The sequence below is a fragment of the Prosopis cineraria genome, unplaced genomic scaffold (assembly GCF_029017545.1).
Source record: "Prosopis cineraria cultivar Desert tree isolate PC_DT_omini unplaced genomic scaffold, ASM2901754v1 PC14, whole genome shotgun sequence".
In the NCBI taxonomy this organism is placed as follows: domain Eukaryota; kingdom Viridiplantae; phylum Streptophyta; class Magnoliopsida; order Fabales; family Fabaceae; genus Prosopis; species Prosopis cineraria.
Window position 1 is genome coordinate 13,009,216 of NW_026555345.1, and position 21,624 is coordinate 13,030,839.

Consider the following 21,624-nt stretch of genomic DNA (forward strand, 5'->3'; position numbering starts at 1 on the left):
GTAGCCCTATCGGATTCCATCTCCGGTCAAATCGAATTGGTAACCTACGCCCAGCACTCCTACTTAATGTCATATCTCTTAATCGTGTGCCACGTCTCCCCCTCCTCACAGACTGGCTCTGACTCGGCTCCTCACTAGGGGTGCCCTGACTCAGCTCCCCACTAAGAGCAACATCACCAATTGATTGGCTCTGAGTGTCATCACCTTGATTCTCCATATTCCTATTAATTCAAATAAATGAAATTAATTAAAAAATAATCAAAGATAAGATAATTAAGAAAAACAATCCCACAACATAAATTTAATTGAACTAAATTAACATACTTTAATTTCAAAACTAAACTCATATAGGGATATTCTCCCATATCCCCTCATGGTGATCACTTCTTATGGCATATTTATCATCTATTTCATTTACCACATCTAAAATTGGTAGCCTACTTGAGAAGTTAGGAGTTTCAGAAATATCAAAATTTGATTCATGATCGTCATTACTATCAATCATCCTTTTTCCTTTAAGTGCTATTGACCAATTTTTATTTGCTGGATCTGTGACATAGAAAACTTGTTTAGCTTGGTCTGCCATAATAAATGGCTCATCTCCAAAAGTTAGTTTTTTAAGATCAACCATTGTAAATCCAAACTTATCATCACGAATACTATTGACGTCAACCCACTTGCATTTGAAAACAGGAACTCTAAATTTTGTATTATCAACCTCCCAAATCTCTTCAATAACCCCAAAGTAAGTCCTGGATGCTAGTTTAGGTTTCATATCTTTGGAACTAGAAAAGTGTACGGCTTCAGCCATTATCATAACTCCACTATTTTACACCGTACTCTTCTCATCCAAGGACTTTGTATAAAAGGAATACCCATTAATATCATAGGCACTCCAACATATAACATCAAAGTTAGAACCTCCAGCCAACTATTTAACTGTTTCAGAAACACCACTTTCATTCAAAATTTTCTGCTTGAACCAATTCACAAAAGTCCTATTATGCTCTTTCAACAACTTTTGTTCTGTCATTCTCATTCGATAATTTTTTGCCTTTAAAAGTTCTTTATGAGAAGATATGTAATCTTTAACTTCATCAATATTATTCAAGATATATAAATGTGCTTCTTATAATTCATCATGATTTATGCTCTTCACTGATACTCTACGTGTGCCTTGACCATATTGCCTTTTCTCATGACGAGATTTAGGAAGTCTAATTGATTCTGTACTTGACAAGTAATCAGAACAAAACTCCATAGCTTCTTCAGCAACATATTTCTCAACTATTGATGCTTCGGGTCGAAATGGATTTCTGACATACCCTTTCAGTATTTTCATGTATCTCTCAACTGGGTACATCCATCGCAAATAAACAGGGCCACGCAATTTTACCTCCCTTACTAGATGCACTATTAAGTGAACCATAATGTCAAAAAATGTAGGAAGAAAGTGCATCTCAAGTTGGCACAAGATAGTACAAGCTTCTTGTTCTAACTCTTCCAGTTTACGGGGATCAATAACTTTACTGCATATAGCATTGAAAAAGAAACAAAGTCTGGTTATTGTAAGTCTTAAATCTTCTTTCAATATGCCTCGAATAGCTAAAGGTAATAGTTGTTGCATCAAGACATGGCAATTATGAGATTTTAAACCTACCAGTTTTAACTCTTTCACAGATACAAGCTTCATAATATTTGAAGAATACCCCGAAGGAACTTTGATTCCATGTAAACACTCACAAAAACTTGTTTTCTCATATTTGCACAATGTATGAGAGGCTGGGGGACAATAAGTTTGTTTACCTTCTGGTCTTGGGTGTAAGTCTTCCCGTATTCCCATTTCTTTCAAATCCAATCTTACATTCACACCATCCTTAGTCTTACCTGGTATGTTCAGAAGCGTTCCAATAATACTATCACACACGTTTTTCTCCATATGCATAACATCAATACAATGCCTTACTTCAAGATTGCGCCAATATGGGAGGTCAAAAAAGATAGACCTTTTTTTCCATATGCTTTTTGCACCAGTATTCTTTTTAGTCTTACCGAAGACAATATTAATGTTTTTCACACGTTCATATACTTGATCCCCAGTCAAAGCATCTGGAGCATCATTGTGTTCTTGGTGACCATGAAAAGCTTTCTTCAATCTACGATATAGGTGATCTCGTCTAAGAAACCTCCGATGGCCAAGGTAGACTGTCTTCCTTCCATGTTGAAGTTGATGGTAGTTTGTGCTTTCTTCACAAATTGGACAAGCTTTATGACCTTTCACGCTATAACCAGACAAATTTCCATATGCAGGAAAATCATTTATAGTACAAAAGATCATAGCACATAACTTAAAATTCTCCTTCTGATTTGCATCAAACACTTCCACACCTACCTCCCACAACACTTTCAAATCTTCAATCAGAGGTCTTAGGTAAACATCAATATTATTTCCCGATTGTTTTGGTCTCGAAATTAATATGGATAGCATCATGTACTTTCATTTCATGCACAACCTAGGTGATAGATTGTAAATCACCAAAAGAACAGGCCATAAACTATGTATACTACTAAGACTACCATAAGGATTCATTCCATCGGTAGAAAGTCCAAGCCTCAAGTTCCTTGGCTCATTGCCAAATTCAGGAAACAATTGATCAATTTTCTTTCATTGAGGAGAATCGGCTGGATGTCAAAGTTTTCCATCAAATATCCTCTCATTTACATGCCACATCAAGTTCTTTGCATCATTAGTATTTGTAAACAAATGCTTGAACCTTAGTATAATTGGAAGATACCATAAGACTTTTGTAGGAGCCCCCTTCTCTTTGTACCGTGGTGCCTCACATTTTAGACATTTCTCCTCCCCTTCAAGCTCTTTTCTATACAACACACAATCATTAGGACATGCGTGTATTTTTTTATACTTCATACCCATTGGACATAAGATCTTCTTAGCATCATAATAATGATTTGGTAGTACATTGCCCTTCGGAAACATTATTTGAAGTAACTCTAACAACCATGTGAAACTTTGGTCACTCCACCTAGCTCTTGCCTTTAAGGTATTTAGTTTTAACACCCCAGATAACAAACTAAAATCAGTGCACCCCGGGTATAGAGGCTTCTCTGCGTTAGTGCACAAGTTATCATACACATGTGCTCGTTCAAAAGCCTCTTCCCCAACATCACGAATCATGTCCCCTAATCAATCTTCATTCATTTCTACTTCATTATCAAGATTATCAACTCCCATACATTGAGATGTGTTACTATAATTTTCTAATCGTTCACCATGCCAAATCCATATTGTATAATTTTTGCAAATCCCATCACAAACTAAGTGCTCTCTTATTTTGACAACACCTAGTCTCCTCTCATTCAAACAATTAACACAAGGACAATAGAACCTTTCACTATTGTCAACAGCATTTTTCTTAGCAAATTCCAAAAATTCTTTCACCCCATTATCATTCTCGTCACTCGTTCGTCTAGCATTCATCCAACTATGATCCATGTGTCACCTTCTAAAGAATATAACTAATGTTATTATCTTCAAACTATTTTAAGAAACTAAGTTCCTAATTAAATTAAGATTTGAAAAAATTTTGGCAGAATCTTCCCTGAAAATTGGATCTTCCAAGACTTTTAAAAAAATTTACAAGAGAAAATTGACAATTTTAAACCAAATAAATGATCACATACAATAACCTGAGGCTTTATGAAGCCACTAACAGCACTCCCAGTAATAATCAATATCATTAAAAACTAAATTTAAGAAAATTAGAGGAAAGAATAAATTCAAAAAAAATTTTGACAGAGTCTCCCCTAAATATCGGACTTCCTAAAAGTTTTAGAAAATTTTACACGAGAAAATTAACAATTTTAAACCAAATAAATGATCACATGCAACAACCTAAGGCCTTATGAAGCCACTAACAGCACTCCCAGCAACAATCAATATCATTAAAAACTAAATTTAAGAAAATTAGAGGAAAGAATAAATACAAAAAAAAATTTGACAGAGTCTCCCCTAAATATTGGAATTCTCAAAAGTTTTAGAAAATTTTACACGAGAAAATTAACAATTTTAAACCAAATAAATGATCACATGCAACAACCTGAGGCCTTATGAAGCCACTAACAGCACTCCCAGCAACAATCAATATCATTAAAAACTAAATTTAGACATTATAAAATTTAAAAATTTATATTCAACACATACCTGGGTGGCGGCAGCTGCAGCAATGGCTCAATACTGAGAGGGAGGGAGAAGGAGTAGTGGAGGGGGGCAAGAGGGAGGGAGAGGGGGAGGGGGCTGGTGGCCAGGGGAGGAGGGGGAGGGGGAGGGGGCTGGACAGACCGAGGGGGAGGGGGAGTGGCCGGCGAAGGGAGGAGCTGGAGGGGGAGGCAGGACGAGGAGGAGGGGGAGGGGGCTAGGTGGACGGGGGGGAGGGGATCCGGCGAGGGAGAAGACAAAGGGGAGGGGGAGTGGGCGGACGAAGGGGAGACGAGAGGGAGGGCGCGAGAAGGAGGGGAGGGAACTAATGAATGGAGGAAGGAAGAAAGGATTTTAAAAAACACTTTTTACACCGGGTGCCTAGACACCCGGTGTAAAAAGATAACTATTTACATTGGGTGCCTGTACACCCGGTGTAAAAAGTATTCTTTTTACACCGGGTGTCCCGAAACCCGGTGTAAAAAGTTCTCTTTTTACAACGGGTGGGGGAACCCAGTGTAAAAAGTATACTTTTTACACCGGGTGTCGAGGCACCTGGTATAAAAAGTGTCACATAATTCAATATAATTACAAAATGCCACCGCCTTTATTTTTTACACTGTTTGCCTTCCAACCGATGTAAAAAGTACCCCATAAATTTTATATTTTGTACTAGTGCACATTGCTACTATTATGACAATTCTACTGTCATGATAACACCATCGGTTAACTTTCGAAGTATGTCGTTTCACCATTAAATGTCCAACTTGAGTGATTCAAATATCCACATGTAGCTCTTTAAGCCACCTAGATATTGGCACTAGTCTCACAACCATACACTTTACTATTCAAGAGTTGGATATCTGAACACAAAATGACACCTCTTCCTTTTAAAATAACCATAAGGGTGTTCAAACCTACCAACTATGTGCTACTAACCCTAAGACTACTTAAACCAACTCAATTGGACCATAATACACCTAATAGAGCAATCATACATCAACAATTACAATTTAAACATATACTAGCCATTAAAACCTTGATTTCTCAATAATCAAGGGGTACGGGCAAATTTGCACATAATAATGTCATAATCCTCCACATACTTACAATCATCACAATAATAGAAATTACACTAGTATTTTGGCCTCTAACAATAATTTCCAATATAATACATTATCCTAGGCTGAAAGACATTAGAAACTATAACATCACATCATGCAAGTATATCAAAACAACATATGCTCTTAACTAGTGAGCCTCATTTAAGATTACTTTCCTCAAATCCTCATCACTAGGCATATAGATTCTATCTTGATATACTAAAAACCCATCATTATTGAAACTGAAATCTCTTATCTGATTTGACTCAATCTCTTCTCAAACCCTAAGAAGATATTCATCTTCTAGCTATGCCATTCTCAATTCTCTTTAGAAATCATTATTGATCACTGTAGAGTAGGCCCTAACTAATGCTTTCAATGGTGCATCCTATTATGAATCCAAAAATGATTCCATTAAATTGTGCTCCTATAGCATCAAATTATCCACATGCAGAGTCTTTTGCTTAACACATCTATGACCACATTGGCTTCACCAAGATGGTATTTCAGCTCAAAATTATAGTCCTTAAGAAACTCCATCTATCTCCTTTGCCTCACATTTAGATTTTGTTTAGTCTACTAAGTATTTCAAGCTCTTGTTATCACTAAACACATTAAATATTGCATTGTACAGATAGTGATGCTAAACTTTCAAAGAAAACACCACAGCAATAAGTTCTAAATCATAAGCTAAATAGTTCTCTTCATGTGTCCTTAACTGTTGAGAATCAAACACTACTACCTACTCGTCTTACTTAAACATACAATCCAAGCCTTTCAAAGAAGCATCAATGTATACTTCATAAGATAGTCACAGGTTAGGGATAATCAACACATTACTTGAATTAATTAAGGAATCCACATATCAAACCAACCTTGCACATACACATGCAAAAAAAACCTTAACTAGGTCAATAAAGTCAACATTTTTAAATTATGATATTTAATTAATATCTCCCAACCAAATTGAATTTTTAAAATCTAATTTCACATTCATTCTCCTAGGTATAAAATACATTGAATCCAACATTAATCTAAATTTTCATAAAAATTACATTTTTGGATCAAAATGCCTCTAGTGCACAATTTAAGCCTGAAGCAATTTTCTCACTTTTAACACCATGAATGCACTCAATGGGGAATAAAACATAACAAAATAGGTCCTAAATGAATAGATAAGGTGTGTAAATAATGTATCTTATCACTAGGGCATCAAGTTTTGGAGTCCTGGGAGATATTTCTCATTGATCGCTTGTCGGTTAAGTTTTATACAACCTTAAGCTCCGATTCTACCCTAATTTCTCTTAATTTAATTTATAAAGAAATTGAATCAGGAATTTTTAAGGGGTTAATTTCTTACATTAGTAACAAAAAGATTCTAGGGAATTGAACTAAGGTTTTATAATTAGTTTAAAAATTAATAGCTAAGCTTTGGGGCTATAGGGTGTATTTAGCCCTAAATTGATAATTTAAGAAGGGGTGGAAGTTTTGTGTGGAGTGTGTTGGGACATGTAGAAGAGTTAATAAGGTTAAAGAGGATAGTTGAGACTTAGGTTGGTCAAGTGAGAGGAAATGAATGGTAAAATGAATAATTAGTACTTGTGGTCAATTTGTAAATTGACTAATAATGCTAATTGTGTAGGTTGACGTGTTGTGCGGGCAATCTGAGGTAGTTAAAGCAAGTCGTGGCATTAAATACTAAAGAAAATATTACAGGTAATCTTTCTAGTGATAGAATGGTTAAGATAACTGAATAACTAACTCTATTTGATTAATTCATTTAACAGTCAATGAGTAATTATATTACTACATAAATGTGCTTTAAAATTATGCATGTTGTGAAATAAGCATAATGTGCATAAAAATGATTTTAAGAAATGAATTTATGAAAATATATATATATATATATATGAGATTTGAATTATAAACATGTGGTTTGTATATGTAAAATGTAAGCATGATCATGTTAGAGATGGGAGTTTACTCATAGGGATGAATATTGAAAGATCATATGGCATATATTCTCTTGAGTACCCGACAGGGAATGGTCTTAGAGATTCTGTCCTGAATGCCCATATGGATGTGGTGTTGGAGATTTGTGCTTTTAAACATTTGTGATGAGGTATTAGAGTAATGATGACCTGATCATGTGATAGGAGGAAACTATAGCCTTAAAGTAAGATAAAACACCTTTGGTCATATAATTCTACCATTAATGGTGTGCTTGGATCAATGTGTATATGATTTATCTGATGGAGCCTATGGTTTCAATCGAGTTGATATGGAAGGTTGGTGGTAAATGATTATGCTTATGTGAAAATAATTTAATGAAAAGCTATGTTATATTTATTCAAGTCTTACTTGCTTACATTTATGCATGTAAATTGATGGTTGAGTTATTATGTTATTGAGTTTTTTTTATCTCATCCTGTGGTTACATTTTTTACATATTCAGAGTAGGAAAAAGGGAAAGATTTGGGACATGTGTAATAGTGGCTATTGTCGTACTGTTAAAGACATGTAATGAATTTGTATTGTAAATATTTAAGATTACAAGTTGCCTTAGGATGCATTGATATGTTATATTATGCATGTCTATTTAATATGTATGGCTTAGCCCTGATATGTGTGAATCTAGTGAAATATGATTTGTTAGGCTAAGATAGTAGTGTGAATGTATAATGGTGAATGTGTGGAGATTTTGGCTAGGAATGGATATATATTGCAAGTTGTAAAAATAGGCCTGTTGAGTAAAAAGGGTAGTTTAATGGCTAAATTTGTGTGAATGTGTGATTTCATTAATATTATTGATTAATCAGGTGATATATGTCCCATTAGATGTAGTCAAACCCTCAGAAGTGGCTAATGACATGCTGGGATGCATGGGTTAGGTGAAAATGACACAAAGTTATCATTTTGTATTTGAGTGTCCAATTTTCAAATGAAACATTAGATTGAAACAAAACTCATGTCATTTGTTACCTTGTCAAGTAAGCTTAATGCGAGTATTTGAATCACTTTGAACGAACAGTGAGCTATCACTGATAACAAAATATGATACATGTGTCATGGTATATGGCATGCCATGGCATGTTTCTATTTTTACTTTATGTGCCATAAATGCAACCTAAAGGCTTTTGCTGAGCTATAAAATAAAACTTTTAAAGGGTTTTTGTTGATTTTAAAAAGATTTTGGGATCCTAAACATTTTAAAGTATTTATTTTCATTATTTTGAATAATTATTATTTTGATATTAAAGAGGTTTATGGGACCTCTAATTGAGTCACGTGAATTGAGTATGATAGATTAGCAATGTCAAGTAGATATTACAGTGTTGTATTAGTTTTTTAAGTTTTGAGATCTCATCATTGTCTTTCCTTATTACATTCATTCTCAGTTAAGGCAACTTATATTCATTCATTGCACAACTCTTTCCCTTTTCCTTACTTTCCCTTGTGGTTTTCATCCTTAGGAGAGGAGAAAATAATGAGAAAAGGTACTTGAGCAAGGCATTTATCAATGAATAAGGAGGAATAATTACTAGAAGTTTAGCTTGTTGAGCCACAACCTAAAGATAGACATAATAAGTTGCTAGATGAGATGAGGGACATGGTGGTGGACATAAGAAGAACTGTCCAAGATCATGATGTGTTGTTAAGGGATAAAGGCTAAGAAAACAGGATTTGTAATTAGGGCAGACCTATACAGGAGAAAGCCCAGAGTAGACTGGACCATCTTAGGGTTCAGATAGTAGGCCCCCATATCTAGTGGCAACTGAGAAAAATGCTAACCTACTTATTGACTGGATATGAAGAACTTTTGTTTGATTCAATCTGCCAACCTTTAATATTAGTATGAAAGAAATGGATTTTAAGCAATGGATAAAACACCTCGAGACAATCTTTAAGGTGATAGTCTCTACTTTCGAGTAAAAGGTGACATTGGCTTGTAATTGGCTAGAGTGACAAAGAAGTAGTGGGACTCTATCAAGCTAGTAGGTAGTGTCCTATTAACTTGGGAAGAGTTTAAGAAATTATTTTTTTACTATTATTTTCCTGTGTCTTTCAAGCCTAAGAAGGAAGAAGAATTGCATGCATTTAGGTAAGGGTATCTGGATGTGGAAGAGTTTATTAGAAGGTTTATCAATTTGTCTTTCTATTCTGCTTATCTTCAGAATAGTAATGACATGAGGCAGAAGGTAGAGAGATTATTATAAAAGATGCAACCAGAGTTTAGATGGCAAATTGCTTTGCTTGATGTGATCACATATGAGATGTGTCATAAAATGAGAGTGGTTGCAAAGAGGGATAGAGAGGTAGAGGCTTAGAGAAAAAGAGATAGTTTAAGGAGATTCTCATCCTCATTAGGTCCGACAGGTAGAGTTTCAAAGAAGTTTGGATATGGATCTAGTGGTCTTGGATCTACTGGATAGAAGGATTTTACCAGAGGATCCCAACCTCAATCTATTAAAAGGGGTCAATTCAGAGAAATGGGGGAGTCAAAATTAGGCCTCCACAGTCCTCGAGACAAGAAATTTATGAACCTATTCCTACACAAGTATAAGAGATCACCATAGTGTAGTATCTATGGTAGATTTCATGTGAGGAAGTGTTGGGCATGTTTTGAGTGTGGCTAGATGGGTCATTTGGTGAGACAGTGCCCAGAGGTTAGAGTTGAGGTGGTCGAATGATAGAACACATTTCTTATACACTTTTATTTATCAATTAGGATCCTTTTATTAATGATTTATCACCTTAAAGTATACACATTGCATTAGAATTGGAAAATCGCTTAAGTATTTAGGTTTAGTACATTAGGAATATTTTGGTTCAAAAATGAACTTTTGAAAAAATGTATAAGAAAAATTGACAAAGTTCATTTTATGTCTAGTTGATGAGTGGTGAAATTATATTTTTGAAATTCATTTTAGTTTGAGAGTAATTAAATAAAAATTCAATACTTTCTTAAGTGTCTTAGTTTGACCTAGTTTTCGGGTTGTGTTTGTGTAGGAGTTTTTATATTATTTTGTGCAACATATAACTTAGTTATTTTAATAAATTCTCTCTTCTAAGTATGAATTTAATTATAGACATTAATTATATTTTATTATTCACATGCTATTTAATTGAATTATGTGACATGTGACTTGTGCATTAATTAAGCAATTGAGGTCAACAATTCTAGAGGTCAAAGGCTGAAGCAAAGGAGCATGATTTGTGATCTAATTGAGGGATTAAATCATCCTAAATAATGTGAATGGCACATGAAAAATTAGGCACATATTGGAATCATTTGCAAACTAATTGGAGGATGTCACCTTGCAAGTGTGGCAAGGCTCCCATTTCCTTTTTATTTTCTTTTTATTTTTTAATTAAGCTTCAACTGAGGGGAAACAAGTTTTGCATGCCATTTACCCTTCATTTTGAGATTTACAAGCCATTCATTTTATCTCCCACACACATATACACTCTCTTTCTCTTGTTCTTAGTGTTCTTCATTTTCTCCATCTTCTTTCTACATTTCTAGCAACCAACCAGCACCATTTATCCATCAAATTCACTCAAAAATTCTACAATCCTCTTCTCCCCTCATGGCTAAACTCATCCATATCACTTGAAAGAAGATTTAAGCTCAATTCATCAAGATCAATGGAGCAACCTACACGGCATCTATGTGTTCATAGAGGAAGCAAGATTTTCCTAATGTTTTTTGGCTAAAGTCTTCATCGAATCCTAGGGGAGAGTTGATGGAAGAGGAGTTTTAAAGTCTTCACTTAGCTAAGCTCAACTATTTATTCATCTTGTTTCAATTTCATTAGAATACTATGACTATTGTTGATTATAGTTTAATTTGACTCTAGGTTCATGATTGTTTGTAATTTGAAATGTTGAAACAAGATTGTTAAATTGAATTTTATGTCCTAAGTGCTACTAATTTTGTCCACTCTATGAATTTGCATGGTAATATGTGATTTCAATATGTGAACGTCTTGTATTAGCTTGGCATGTAATTATGTGGTGAATACTTGATAAGTTACTTGAGTTTTATAGTTTGGAGCTTAGGTACAGCTTTGGGTAGTAGCATTTGGGAATGAATTTTAACTAAACACTTAGTTAATTCTAAAGCTAAGCGAGTGAGGTTACCTAAGGAGCTTTTAATAATACTTAGGGAATTGAATTAATAAGGTTAGGATACTTGAGATAGTTGTCTTAAGTAAACTCATATTTTAGCCAAGGAAAAGGAGTTGAATGAGCTATAATGTTTGATTAGAAACTATGATTCCTCTATTAGTAATACCCTAAGGTTCTTACTTGAATAGGGAAGCTACTTCATTCATAATTAAGTTTAGTTGCTAGTTTAATTCACTAGATAATTAGGTTAGTAATTAGCTAATCAACTTCAACTTTAGGTGATTTATTCTACTAGATAACTTTAATTATACTTAAAACCATTCCTTAAAAGATGACCCAGGGTTGAGTCTATATTGCATTAGGGTTAGCTTTAGTTTTAATTTTGAGAATAAATGACAATACCTATCATAGAGCAGCATTTTACCATTATTGGAAGGGTGTTCACAATGACTCAAGAAGAGGCCAGAGCATCTCCAAATATCATAACAGGTATGATTTCTATTTGTGGGAAAGATACAGAAGTTTTGTTTGATTCTAATGCTACATACTCCTTTATGTCTAAGCAATGTGTAGATAGACTAAAAATGACTTTAAGAGAATTTCTAGTTCTTATTAAAGTCTTCTAAAAGTATCTACACCTTCAGGAGCTTTTAGTATCACGAGTAAGGCTTATTAGAATGTAGAAATTCAGTTTAAGAATAGGATTTCTAAGATTGACATGATTTGTATTCTTATGAAAGGAATAGATGTCATTATTGGCATGGACAAGCTAACAGCAAATAATATTACTTTAGATTGTGATAGGAAGATGGTTTCCTTACTAGTGCTTTCCATAGGAGTCAATTCTTTTGATTAGCCTAAATTCTTATTAGTGGTTCATATAGAGAAGTTAATCTAGCAAGGTTATTGTGTGTAATCCAATACCATGTATAATAGTGGTATTGAGAAGATTAAAGTAGTAAGTGAGTTTCCTAAGATATTTTTAGATGAAATGGTTGGATTGCCTCTTGAAAGGAAAGTTAAGTTCTTGATTAACTTGGTTCCAAGAACCAAACCTATTTCTAAAGCCTCATATCGAATGTCACCATCAAAGTTAGCTAAATTGAAGAAGCAAATAGAAGAATTGCTAGAGAACGAGTTTAATAGATTAAGTGTAGTCACCAGTCTTGTTTGTAAAGAATAAAGACTATAGTTTGTGACTCTGCATTGACTAAAAGCAGTTGAACAAAATGACAGTGAAGAATATGCATCCTTTACCTAGGATTCACTATCTTCTAGATTAATTGATTGGTGCCTCAGTCTTTTCTTATATAGACTTGAGGTCAGGGAATCATCATTTTAAAGTTTATGCACAGGATGTACTTAAGACAGCTTTCTAGACTTGTTATAGTCATTATGAGTTCCTTGTTATGCCTTTTAGTCTGACCAATGCATTTGCAGTATTCATAGATTACATTAGGATGCATCTGGATCAGTTTGTCATAGTCTTTATTGACAACATCCTAATTTATTCAGAAGATTAGGAGTAGCATACTAAGCATCTCAAGATTGTACTATAAATCTTGAGAGAAAACAAGCTCTATGTAAAACTTAATAAGTGTGAGTTTTGGCCAAGAGAGGTCAAAGTTTTTAAGCATATAGTGTCTATGGATGGAATTTTAGTTGATCTGCATAAGGTGGATGTTGTGTTGAAGTGAAGTGTCTAAGTTTGGTCACGAAGATATTCTTTTTTCTAGTTTAGCTGGGTATTATTGATGAACTATCTACGAATTTTCTCATATTGCTTCTCCTTTAACTAAGTTGATGTAGAAAGTATTTGAGATGACATGTGTGAAATAGCATTTTAGAAGTTGAAATAGAAACTAACTACAACACTTGTATTAGTTATCCCTAACCCATATGAGGTATACACGATGCTTCTTTGAAAGGTCTATGTTGTCTGTTGATGCAAGATGAGTGGGTAGTAGCTTATGCTTTTTGGTAGTTAAGACTATACAAGGAGAACTATCTAGCTCATGACCTAAAGCTTACAGCAATAGTATTTGCTCTGAAAATTTAGCATTACTATCTGCATGGTATAGTGTTTAGCGTATTCAGTGACTATAAGATTCTAAAGCATCTAGTAGATCAAAAGGAATTGAATATGAGGCAAAGAAGGTAGATGGAGTTATTTAATGATTATAATTTTGAACTAAAGTATCATCCTGGTAAGGTTAACATAGTTGTAGATGCATTGAGTAGGTGGACATTGTATATAGCTATCTTGATAGTACAAAAGCACAGTTTACTGGAATCATTTTTATATTCTTAATAGGATACACCATTAAAAGCATTTGTTAGTACCTACTTTATAGTGATCAGTAATGATTTCTAGAGGAAATTAAAGATGGCACAACTAGAAGATGAATATTTTCTCAAGGTTTGAGAAGAGATTGAGTCAAATCACCAAATATTTTAGTTTCAATAATGACAGGTTCGTAGTCTATCAGGACTGAATATGTGTGCTTGGTGATGAGTATTTGAGGAAGGTGAGTTTGAATGAGATTCACTATGGTAAATAGACTATTCACTCAAGAACTATGAAAATGTATCAAGCCATGGAACGTTATTGGTAGTGGTTGGGTATAAAGAGAGAAGTGATAGAGTTTGTGTCTCAGTGTTTGATATATTAAAAGGTCAAGATCGAGCATCAGAGACTAGTTGGAATGTTGCAACCTTCATAAATCCCTAAGTAAAAATAGGACAACATTTCTATCAATTTTGTATCTAGATTGTCGAGGACTTATTCAAGACATGATACCATAAGGTGATAGTAGATTGACTCACAAAGTCAACATATTGTCTGGCTATCTAGATCAATGATTCTTTAGAAAAGTTAGGAAGGATTTACATCAGAGTGGTTATGAGACTATATGGGTATGCCAAGAGATATAGTTTTTGATCATGATCTAAGGTTTACATCTAGGTTTTAGGGATCTCTGTAGTGAGTAATAGGTATTAAGTTGAAGTTTAGTACCATCCTTAGACTGACAGTCAAATAGGGCAAACTATTCAAACTTTGAAAGATATGTTGAGATATTGTGTACTGGAATTGAGAGGCAATTAGGACGGCCATCTCCTATTGGATGAGTTTGTTTATAACAAGAGTTATCAATCTAGCATCTAGATGGTACTATAGGAGGCGATAAATAGGAGAAATTGTATATCACCTCTTTGCTAGACAAAATTGAGTGAGAGGAGCATGTTGGGACAAGATATTGTGGACCACATGACCTAGAAGATTGATATGATAATGTGAAAGTTATTAACGGCTTAGAGTAAACAAAAGAGTTATGCAAACAAGTATAGAAGGCCATTAGAGTTCTTAGTAGGAGACCATGTGTTCTTAAGAATTATGCTGGTAACTAGAATCGGGAGGTCACTTAGAGTTAAGAAATTGACTCCTAGATTCATTGGTCCATTTGAAATTTTAGAGATAGTTGGGCCGATCACTTATTAAATCGCCCTATTACTATAATTTTCAAGTGTTTACAATGTGTTTCATAATTTTAGGTGTTCACAATGTGTTTCATATGTCGCAGCTTAAAAAATACCAGCCATACCCTTCTCATGTGATTGAACCAGAAGAGACAAAGCTCTAAGAAAACCTAACATACAAGGCTGAACTAAAGCAAACAATGGATATAAAAGATAAGCAACTTAGAAACAAGACTATTCAACTAGTGAAACTATTCTAGAAGGGTATGACTATTAGTGACACTACCTGGGAGACAGAGGATAAGATGAAACAACAACGTCTGCATCTATTTCCTTAAGTATGTATTTATACAATTTCTTAATGTTGGGGACAAAAATTTTAAATGGAGGAGAGAATTGTAACCTCCTGGTTTTCTAATCTTGAGACTAATTGCTAATTAGGGATAAATTAGTAAATTAGTGGGTGATTAGAAGTTCAGATGGTAAATTGGTGTTCTGACTTCTTAGGATGTTGAGGATATTGAATGAATAGGATAGAGTTGAAGAGTGACATTTCGAAGGGAAGCGTGCGAGCTAAAGTAAGAGTTTTCTCATTGCAGTATGCACTATGGTGCATGGCACAAAAAATTGATTAATAGTGATGTGATCAACTTGTACCAAAGAAGAGAAAACATGAAAAGGAGTATGAAGTAAAAGAAAGGGAAGACTGGTCTACTAGTGTAACATCCCAAATTTCTAATGCCTACATTAATACTGATTAAGGAATGAATTAGTGATTTAATGTAAGATTAGGATTGTGGATGGTGAATTATTGTATTGACTCATTGGGATATTATATAAATGGATATGAGTAGAAGAATGGCATCTCAAAGCACAGCGTGTGAGCATGGTGAGGAGTTTCCTTACTATGCCACATGCCACGACTTGTGCAGGAATGTGTTATGGCACATGACATATAATTCTGGTTAATTAGTAAGTATCTAGCTCATGAAATCAGAAGGAGAAATAGAGAAAGAGAGATTAGACATGGAGAAGAAGGAGACCTTTGCTAGGGCAAGCGATTTCAGGAGCAAGGGTGACGTTTTTGACTTGTTACTTATTTGGTAAGTCAAGTACTACCTAACCTTCAATTCTACCCTATTTTCTCTTAGTTCTAACTATTGCGAAATTGAATTTAAATGTTTTAAGGAGTTGATTGCTTACCCTATAGTAATACAAAGGTCCTTTAGGACTAAACTAGTACTTTATGACTAGTTTGAGTCAGAATGATAAAGCTTTGAAGCTTTAGGCTTAATTTAACCTAGTTTAGAGAGAGAGTAATGAGAGAAATCTAACTAGGTAAAGGCTAGCACTTGTATTAAGTGGTAATTGGTCATAATACGCGTGAATGAATATGGATAAAGGAAATGATAGTGATTAGGTGCTTAATTGTTCTAATTGGCACTTTTAGTCAAAAAGATAATTAACTTCAGTTGTCAATTTCATGTAGATTCTAGCGTGTGACACATAAATAGCAAAAAGAGACTTGAGTAAGGATATAACATGGGTAACCCTTTCTTTTGAACAGAAGGATTAAGGTAACCATGTAGTTATTATAATTGTGTAGAAGTAATTGTATAATTATAAAATCGTGGTTTTGTCAATTTCTATGCATGATTTTGCATTATAAATGGTTTTAGCATGAAATTGATTTGTAAAATGAAAATTCAATGATCACTAGTTTATATTGATGTTTATAAATGTACATTATGCGTGTAGTTGTGGGATAAATTGTGAAAAAGTAATGACAGATGTGTGAAAAGCATCATCATAGAGGGTGAAAGTTTGCCAAGGGTATGTATGGATGTGTGTGTGTGGAGATGTGAGAGAACAAATCTATATGATCAGGCTGGCACAATGGTACATCTGGTGTAGCATTATACGAGCTGGTATCATGGGTAATTCAATACAACATTACATTAGGACTATTACCATGGGACATCTGGCCAGTCTGGTAACTCCTTAGCACCCATTAGGGTGTGGTTAGGAGTCAATGATAACTTTATGACCATAATTCATAGGTAGGATAGATTACCTTTGGCTAAGTGTTTCTATCATCGAAAGTGTGCTCAAGTCAATATGTGATTGATCCACTAGAGCCTATGGTTTTGTGTCTGAGAGTATTGAAAGTTTGGTGGCTAGATGATCATGTTAGTATGGTGATTGTGTGGACATGCTTTAAAAAGAGAAAATTCTATATGCTTTGATATATATATATATATAAGTTATTACTTTAATTTTATTACTTTGGCATAGTTATCTGTGGTAATAGATATTTATGAACTATATTAGTTATTGAGATTTTGATCTTACCTGTGGTTATTTATATTTTTCAAGTTCTGATAGTAGTAGTGCTAAAGGGAAAGATTCAGGCTGAGAACTATGATTTTCTCAATAGAACCTTATAAGAATCGGTGTAATGGATTTTTATATAAGTAGTTATAAATATGTATATAGGTTGCCATAGGATTTGGTATATGTGCATAATGTTGTGATTATTGTGTATTTGGTGATTTTGATTCCCTAGCCTACCATGTATATGTGTGAATGATGAAATGACCATGCGGGCTAATGGATGGATGGGAGTATATGTGTGGGTATGAATAGGTAATGCATGCATAAGTTTTGGCCAAATTGGTGGAAAGAAAATTGAAAATGAGAATTTTCTTAAGTTATGTGTTATAGGCAGTTTACAGGCCAAATGTGTCTAAGCATGATATGTTTTGTATGTAACTGTTCAATCACATGTTGTTTGTCTCTTTTGATGTCATCAAGGCCCTAGAAGTGGCTAATGACATGATTTTAATTGGAGGTGCTTAAGTGGCAAATTTTAACATAAAACGGTAAAAATGTACTTAAGTGTCTAACTTTTAAATGGAATATCAAATTGCAATGAAACTAGTGTCATTGGTAAGATTTTGAAACAAGATTTGAATGGGAGCTTCATCAAAATAGCACACATACCAAGTTCGCATTAGAATCTGCAATTTGATAGCAAATGTTGGTATTTGTGCCACAGCGTATGTGTCAACAAAGGACAACATATCGCGATGCATGACATAGAGCATGCTACTAAGGTCTATGTGCCATATGCCACAATGCATGTGGCACGAGCCATAATGCATGGCCTACTTTTTTGTGAGTTATGAGGTTTTGAGTTGCTTTTTCATATGCTTATGCTTAATGCTTTCGTTGTGTAATGTTTTACAACTTGAGTATTTTAAGAAATGGTTTTAGAAACATTTTTATTTTGGGATCCCAAAGCTTTCAAAGTTGTTTATTTTGATTAGTAGATTGCATGGAAGGTTGTATGGTAATGTTGTTGAGGGCATTACAGCTAAGGTGTCAAGTTTTAGACCCTTTGGAGATATTTTCGATCGATCCTTTGCGACCTAAGTCTCATACTGCCCTATCAATTCTACCCTAATTTTTCTTAGTTTAAGTTATAAAGAAACTAAATTAGAAAGTTTTAAGGGTTTGATTTCTTACCTTTTAGTAATAAAAAGATTCTTGGAAATATAACTAAAGTTTTATGACTAGTTTGAGAATTAACAGTTAAGCTTTGAGGTTGTAGGATACATTTAGCCCTAAATTGGAGTGTGTTGGGAATTGTAGAAGTGCAAGGAAGGTTAAAGAGGGTAGTTGTGACCTAGGTTGGTCAAGTGAAAAGAAATGAATGTAAATTATGATTAATTGGTATCTATAGTTAATTTGTAAATTAACTAATAGTGCTAACTGTGTAGGTTGATGTGTTGTGTAGGCAACCTAAGGTAGTTAAAGTGAGTTGTGGCATTACATGCTAAAGAGAATATTACAAGTAACCTTTTTTGATGAATTCCATGTTTTCTAGCTATCTAGCTATGTCGTGCAACATAGCTCATGTCACACAAGTCATGGCTCATGATGCAGAAAGCAAAATGTCACTTTTGCTCCCCCCAATCCAAGTTGATTCAATCTAACTTGTATCCTAGCTCAATTTAAAGCCATATATGATCCAAAAAGCTGATTAACAATTTGGAAACATAATTAAATTAATTAATTATTTTTAACTAATTTCTCCTTTAATTAGCAATTTATTCTAGATTTAAAAATTCTAGATGTTACAAACAGTATTTGGATTAATGCGTGTGTGGTTGGTCCAATGGAACCTATAGTTTTTATCGAGGTGATATAGAGGGTTAGATGGTAGAATGATCATGCTAGTGTGAAACTAATTTAATGAAAAAGTTATGTTATATTTATTCAGGTTTTACTTGATTATAGTTATGTGTGTAAATTGATGGTTGTGAGTTATTTAGTTACTGAGATCTTTATCTCACCCTAAGGTCACATTTTTTTACAGATTCTAATAATGAGTAGGTTAAAGGGAAAGATTCGAGACAAGCGTGGTAGTGGCTACGACATTAGTAGAATGCATTTTTTATACACTTTTATTTATCAAATATGACCATTTCATTAATATTTTATTACCTCATAGTACACACATTACATTAGATTTGAAAAATTTCCTAAGTGTCTAGATTCAATACACTAAGAGTATTTTGGTTTAAAAAATGAACTTTTGAAAAAATGTACAAGAAAATTTGACAAAGTGCATTTTATGTCTAGTTGATGAATGGATAAATTATATTTTTGAAATTCATTTTAGTTTGAGAGTAATTAAATAAAAGTCAACACTTTCTTAAGTATCTTAATTTGACCTGGTTTTTGGGTTGTGTTTGTGTAAAAAATTTTATATAATTTTGTACAACCTAGAACTTGGTTGTTTTAATAAATTCTCCCTTCTAATTATGAATTTAATTATAAACATTAATTATATTTTATTATGTCACATATTAATTGAATTATGTGATTTATGTGATATAAGTGGCATGTGACTTATACATCAATTAGACAATTGAAGTCAACACTCCATAAGGTCAAAGCTGAGCATTTGGGACATTTTTTCTGCATTAATTAGGTATTAAATTAGCTTGAAAATGAGGATGACACATGGGAAATTAGACACACATTGAAATCATTATAAGCCAATATAAGATGCCACCTTGCAAGTAGTGCAACAAGGCTCCTATTTTTCTTTTTATTTTCTTTTATGATTTTTAAATTGTGATCAGCTAAAGGGGGACACTAGGAGCACGTCCATTCTCACCCAAATTCAGATTCACACTACCTTATTTCGCCATCTCTTCCATTCTCTCTCTTTAGTTCATCTTGTTATTCATTTTCTCTACCTTCTATCTACTTTTTTTCATTTTCTAACACCCTAACCTCCATTTCCAACCACCAAACCTCCACAAAACCTACACCGTTCTTCATATCTCTCCTTTCTCATACCATTCCTTCCATTCTCATCAGTATCTGAGCTTAATTTCTTCATCTAAGCTTCTATGGATTTTAGCTAAGAGGTACTTCTTATTGGGTTCTTGAAGATAAAGATGGTTGGCTAAGTTTCTTGGTAGAATCCTAGAGAGATGAAGATGGAGGATGAATCTAAAGCTTCAATTTGGCTAAGTTTATTTTGTTTCCTATTATCTTCTCTTTTTACTAGATGATTACATATCTTTGTCTAGAGTTTGATCATCTTGGCTTGTAATGCTAATTTGAATTTGATCTTAATGTAAAGAGAAGATGATTGTATTGGTTAATTTCTTCCTTTTGCTACCTTGGTAATTTTGGCCACTTGGTGATTAGCATATAGTCTTGTATTTTTCATTTAATGAATTACATATGTTGATGTTGCATAACCTTGTGATGTTAATGCTTATATTGTTGAGTAGCTTGACATAATCTTATAGTTGCTTAATTTATTGCTTTGGCCATGGCATTTAAGAGGAGAATTTGAGTGATTTACTTGGCTAATTTTTGCACCAATTGATTAATTCAACTAGGGACTTTAATCTAAGACTTAGGAAAATTAACTATTTAGGTTAATTGGCTTAGGATAGTCTTCTTAGGTCAAGATAACTTTGGTCAAGAGAAAAAGGAAGCTTAATTTAGCCTAATCACATGAAGATAATGATTCCAAAATCAACTAATATCTAAGGTTTCACATTCTTAAAAAATAAAGTCCACACCATTCACCGAGCTAGCATTTTTAATTACATACCAATTAGGTAATTAGATAGTTAATTAGGTAACCAAATATCTAAAACATTGAGTCATTTATTCCATTAGATAACCTTCTAATTGAACACAAACCATTCCTTAGGAGATGACCTAGGTTGGCCCTATATTACATTAGGGTTAGTTTAGTTTTATTTTGAGGTAGAGCAATTAGACCTATCAGGCATACTATTGAAAACTTGTGTAATGAATTTGTATTGTACATGTTTAAGATTATAAGTTGCCTTAGGATGCATTGACATGTTATATTATGCATGTGTGTTTAATATGTGTGGTTTAGCCTTGATATGCCTGAATGTGGTGAAATATGATTTGTTGGGCTAAGATAGTAATATGAATGTATGGTGGCGAATGTGTAGAGATTTTGGCCAAGAATGGATATATATATATATATATATAATATATATATATATATTACAAGTTGTGGAAATAGGCTCTATTGAGCAAAAGAGTAATTTGATGGCCAAATTTGTGTGAATGTGTAATTTTATTGATATTACTACTTAATAAAGTGATATATGTTCCATGAAATGT